Source organism: Pseudophryne corroboree, chromosome 2, assembly GCF_028390025.1.
Source record: "Pseudophryne corroboree isolate aPseCor3 chromosome 2, aPseCor3.hap2, whole genome shotgun sequence".
In the NCBI taxonomy this organism is placed as follows: Eukaryota; Metazoa; Chordata; class Amphibia; order Anura; family Myobatrachidae; genus Pseudophryne; species Pseudophryne corroboree.
The window spans coordinates 171,878,211-171,884,210 of record NC_086445.1 but is presented as its reverse complement, the minus strand read 5'-3'; the positions used below and the strand labels follow the sequence as shown (position 1 = coordinate 171,884,210).

The 6,000-nt window shown below is 42.8% G+C and overlaps 1 long non-coding RNA gene across 1 annotated transcript in view; it reads right to left on the bottom strand.

The window, feature by feature from the left end:
* Positions 1–1,861: 1,861 nt before the first annotated feature.
* Positions 1,862–6,000, bottom strand: part of LOC135006438 (uncharacterized) — a 92,272-nt gene continuing 88,133 nt past the window's right edge. Inside the window, exons 3-5 of the long non-coding RNA XR_010206642.1 lie at positions 4,101–4,169; positions 3,812–4,024; positions 1,862–2,642 (exon numbers count right to left, since the gene is read on the bottom strand). This is a non-coding gene — a long non-coding RNA (uncharacterized LOC135006438). The remainder of the gene's footprint in view (positions 2,643–3,811; positions 4,025–4,100; positions 4,170–6,000) is intronic.

Sequence of the window (6,000 nt, the reverse complement as noted above, 5' to 3'; positions counted from 1 at the left end):
CGGTGTACAGTATGCAGCATGATAGAGGATGACTGTGAGAACCAATAAGAGGATATTTGTCTCTGCAGTCAATTTCTTACACCCAATACATGGGTCAGGTCATCGTCAGTGCCAGGCCTGCCAGTGAGACTGTGCTCTTAGTACCCACCAACCGCTTCACAGCCCTCCTGAACATATTTACCATGGTCCAACTCTTAAGCCTTCTTCATTCATAAACACAGGGTTCCTGAATTCAAAGTTAAATGACGGTCAGTGGCAGCAGAAGAAACAAGAGGGGTGTGTTGAAAATCTTGGGCCTTGTAAAACTGATGCAGCAGAGATTGGGGTTATCATGCTGTAAGGTACGGTAAGATCCTACCCGCCGCTGCACATATAGTTGCGCTCTACTCCCTGCCCTAACAGGTGAGACACACCACCGCCGGACTGAGCGGCGGCGTGTCTCGCTGACACACAAGCGGGTGGGCCGGAACAAACGGCTTTGCGGGCCTAGGGGGTCATTCCGAGTTGTTAGCTCGCTAGCAGTTTTCAGCAGCCGTGCAAATGCTATGCCGCCACCCACTGGGAGTGTATTTTAGCTTAGCAGAAGCGCGAACGAAAGGATCACAGAGTGGCTACAAAATAATTTTGTGCAGTTTCAGAGTAGCTTCAAACCTACTCAGCGCTTGCGATCACTTCAGACTATTCAGTTCCTGTTTTGACGTCACGAACACGCCCTGCGTTCGCCCAGCCACGCCTGCGTTTTTCCTGGCACGCCTGCGTTTTTTCAAACACTCCCTGAAAACGGTCAGTTGACACCCAGAAACGCCCTCTTCCTGTAAATCACTCTGCGGGCAGCAGTGCGACTGAAAAGCTTTGCTAGACCTTGTGTGAAACTACATCGTTCGTTGTAATAGTACGACGCGCGTGTGCATTGCGCCGCATATGCATGCGCAGAAGTGCCTTTTTTTGCCTGATCGCTATTCGCTGCGCAGCGAACAAAAGCAGCTAGCGAACAACTCGGAATGACACCCCTTATACGGCCCGTGGGCCGGAGGTTCCCCACCCCTGCTTTTTATAGTGACAAAAAAAGCTCTGTGCCTTACATATTGGATTATTTTGACTTTCAGTTTTGTAAATTTGATGAAAAGAAATCAATACAAATATTTAAAAAAAAAAAACCCTCACAAATGTTTTATGTTACTACTCCGTTTACTCCATACCCTAACAGCATCATTCTACTGACCTCTGCTGGTAAAATGTATAATGCAGTCAGTGCTCTTTTTAAAGAAGAGGATTTCATTTTCACCAAATAACTAAATATGTCCATTTCCTAACCACTGTGGAGGAAGCTCTTTTGTATGTAGACCGTAAGCTATCAATTCACCAGGAACTAGTGATGCTACAGGCTCAAGTGCTGTTGGACGGCCAGCTCATAGGGGGAAATTTACTAAGCTCCCGATTTTGACAGAGATGGTGTTTTTTCTTCAAAGTGTCATCTCGGTCATTTACTAAACAGAAATCTCGGCAGTGATGAGGGCATTCGTATTTTTTAAGAAGTCAACGGGAAAAAATACGAATAAAAACACCATCGGTCAAATACGCCTGTTATTTGGTAGAACTCGGTAATTTACCAAGAATTCGTATTTGTATTTTTCACCGTGAAAGGTCCATTACGTTCGTGTTCAAGATAGAATCGTAAAAAAATACGCCAAAAAAATAGACCTGCTTTTGAAAAGCGTGTTTACATGTGTTGCACCCTCACCAAAAATTACACATATAATTGTGATACTTTAAAAGGTCAATAAGTACAAGATTAACATCTCACCCTCAGAAATGGTAGAAATAGCGATTATCCACAACATTTTTATGTTTAAACCACAAATATGTTTATTAAAGTGTGAAAGTGTGTACATTGCAAACGTCAACAGACAGTGTTAACCCCACTTATGCATCTGCCATCTGCAGAGGCTGGCTTTATTTTTTTCGTGTAGCCTTGGAGGCTTCAGAGGTGGGGCCAGGGACATGAGGTCTTGATCTGCTTGACCTCCTTATTGGGGAGGTCACTGGGGTATTTATTGGAGTTGTAGTTCCTGAGCTAGTGCTCGCTTGTTGGGAGTGTAAAGCACTTATGTTGTGGCTTAAGTTAGTGAGTGTAGCATTTAATTGGTTATTGGAGGCCGTGTTATTCTCTATAATTCTACCCAGACTTTCTGTAAGGCTATTGTTCCTTTCAAGGAGATGCAGGTAGTTTTGGTGTTGCCTCATTTGTTCATCCAGAATTCTCTGTAAAGTGGTCATCATGGTGCTGTTTTCTGCCCGCATTTGCTCCAGACAAGTCGCCACACGACTGGTTTCCAAATGTTCTCTGCTGAGATTTCGACTTATGCGTGGCATGTAATGTGGCAGACTTGCCAGCAGCTGATTTTGTCTTTGGAGACAGTCTGAATTGAGCCTCTGATGGTTTGCCCAGTTGGCCCAAAATGTCTACTCTTCAGTTTGAGCCAGTGGTGTACTTGGGCTCATTATTGGTTGCGGACTTGTTTGTTGTGGAGGCGTGGCCACAGGTACCGTGCTAGGTTGCGTTGTCTGTAATGGGCGGAGATCCAGAACAAACGTGGCATCAGTTTGCAGTGTCTGCTGGTCCGTGGGCATGCTGTCATCATCTGTGTGTGGTATAAGAATACAACATTGTAGTAATATGCAACATGTATTTTATACTTCTATCATATTGCATTGCATTTATTATTCTGTTTGTCAAAAAATAACACACATATGTTTGTAACAAAAGCCACAACAAATCTTAACGGAAGACCCTATTTCAGTGGTTCCCAAACTGTGTGCCGTGGCTCCCTGGGGTGCCTCGGGACACTTGCAGGGGTGCCCTGGGTTGGTGGTCCAGGACCAATTCAAATTATTTATGGTCAATATAAAAGGCAAAACTAGTGCTGGTGGCTGCCAGTCATAAAATATGTGGCCAAACTGAAACAAATCCTGTCCCTCACCACACAACTGACCCTAAGGATGACCTATAAACACAGTCTACTTAATTTAATATTTCTTTCTAAATTTCTCAATAAGAAATTATTGGCCTAGGGGTGCCGTGAAAAAAATTCTGATACTCCAGGGCGCCGTGATTCAAAAAAGTTTGGGAACCACTGCCCTATTTTGTTTTAGGTTCGTGGTTTTGATTGATTTAAAAACATTAGACAATCAGGAATAGACAAAAAAACAATCATGTACAAACCCTGTTGAAGTAAGATGAGGCAGAAAACACAACATGAATGGCATAGTAGACCAACATTATTTTCTTTTTTGTAAGGTCGCAGGAGCAGGGACTTCTTTCCTCATGTTCCTTTTCTTTAATTTTTTAAACTATCTTATACTCAATACTCCCTTTGATGGCACCTAACACCGGCTTTTCTAAACCTGTCCTATTTTGTCCTGTAGTATAACTGTGCTTTTCAAGGTTTGCAGATTTAATTATGTACTGTGTTATGGGCGCTGCGGATCCCTTGTGCCGCCATATAAATCAAGGAAAATATTAATAATAAGATTAAAACCCAATAAGCAATGATCCTCATGTGCTGAAGCTTGCCCAGCAGATTATGGTGTGCACTTTAATAAGCATTATATTACTGTATACCTCAAGTGTGCACTCATGTAGTTTGGCTGCTTTAGTGAGGAGGTGTTCAGCGCTTTACATTAATGTTTGTTTTAGTAGTAAAAAAAAAATTATACTGACGCTGCATTACTGTGTGTTTGTTTCGTTGACATAATTATCAGAAGTACACTGTGTTTGTAAGTGTTCAGATGTGTTATTTTATGGACTCACCAGCCAGATGAGGGGATTCTGCTTCCCATGTTGGGGAAGGTGCCAGTAATTGTGATGGTGGCCTTGAGGACACAGTAGAGATGCGTCTGTGATGGGGAGATGCAGATGTGGGCATCGGGAGATCTGGCCGTGGTCTTTTCAACGCCACGTGTTTGCGGATGGATGTTGGTTGTCCTGTGCGCATTTGCGGACTAAGGTGTGGCCTGGATGGGACTATGGAAAAACGCAATACATTAGTGTATTTTCAAAAAAATATTTTGGCAAAAAAACCCCAAAAAGGATACCTTACCTGTAGTAGCAGCAGCATCCTCCTGTGCAACATTTGTCCTGCTACTACGGGCTGCTCTTCTTTGTGACACTGAAATTTTTTTAGCATTATGGTATGTATTTTTGCCAAAACATTTACAACATGATAATCAACATTAGCCATGTAGCCATTAGGAAAATCAAAACCATACCTGTGTTTTGAAAATTGTTATTAAAAATAGTCCGCCATATATTGTCGTCAGCAAGTACAGATATAATATACATCTTAAAAAAAAACAACATGACCACACCTGCTTACGTTACCAAAAACACCTATGCTTACTACAACATAGATGTTTGCCACAAACAAGGAATGTGCAGTAAAACACTACATAACAAATGCTATATTCAAATACCACATATGCTTACAACTTATACATACAGTAGAACTTACAAAACTCAGCTGCAGAAAATATACCATCTGATACTGAAAACAAAAAACCATGCTAAGCACATTCAACATAAATGGATAAAGGTAATGGTTACAACTAGGAACACAACGTTTTACACACATCACTACTTCAACAATTTGTACCAGACAACTTAAGCCAATATTAATAGGTTTAAACATTAAACTATCAAACTGGGAACATACAAATTGCAAAAAATACAGTATGGTCTGAGCCCCATATGGCACACATAATCGTTCCTTTTACATCACGTAAATGATGGTGAAAATCCCAAAAAAAACAAAATAAAAAAAATAAAAAAACAATTCATATGTCTTAATACATATCCCTCACACACAAACACATTAAAACAACACATCCTCAATGCAACAAATATGCCAAACACTATAAACAGTTTTGAACACATTAAAACACATTTTTAAAACAATTACACTGATAAGAAGAAACAAAACAATAGTCACCATCCTGCCTGGGCTGATCAGAATCTCTGACATGAGTGGCACGGACAACTTCGTGTGGAATAATGCGACGCACGGGCTCCTCCCACTCAGCATATGTGGCAATGAAAGGATGGCCACCCCCAGTTTGTCGGGCTGACTTTGCCTCCTTGGCCATCTTTGCCTTTACCCTGCGCTTTATGTCATAAAATCGCTTTCGGCAAGTGTCCTCAGTCCGCCTCACCACACACTCGCAGTTCACTGCCGAAACTACTTGACCCCACAGCACAGCCTTTCTGCGAGATGTCACCTTGGAGGCCTGAGGGCCAAACAGGTGCCGATGATGACGCATTAACTCATTCACCAATGCCACATTTTCTGCGTGACTAAATTTTACATTTCTGCCTGTCTTCGTAGTGGTGCGTGGCTGCGGAGCGCCATCGGCATCACTCTCACTGGAGGCCGCAGCAGCAACCTCACCCTCCTCCTCTGCCTCACTAACCTCCTCCCTCTCGCTAACCTCCTCCCTCTCACTCACCTCCTCCACCTCACTCACCTCCTCCACCTCACTCACCTCCTCCACCTCCTCCACCTCACTCACCTCCTCCCTCTCACTCACCTCCTCCCTCTCACTCACCTCCTCCCTCTCACTCACCTCTGACTGGGACATAATCAGGACAAACAACAAATAACACTGAGAAAAAAAACAGTAAACACACTCCTCCACTACACACCACACACCAAACACACACCAAACACACACACACACACACACACACACACACACACACACACACACACACACACACACACACACACCCCCACACACAAACAATGACAATAGACGTTAAAAAAAAAACAAGACAAAAAACTAGACAGACTTTTAAATAACTACACAACAAGTATGACAAGACTACTTACACACACAGTACAGCACTCAACAATCGCAAATAACCTCCTCCAAACCGCCAAAAACTCCAAACAACTCACCAACTCCTAACACACCTTCCTCTCACCTCTCCACTAACTAAACCCA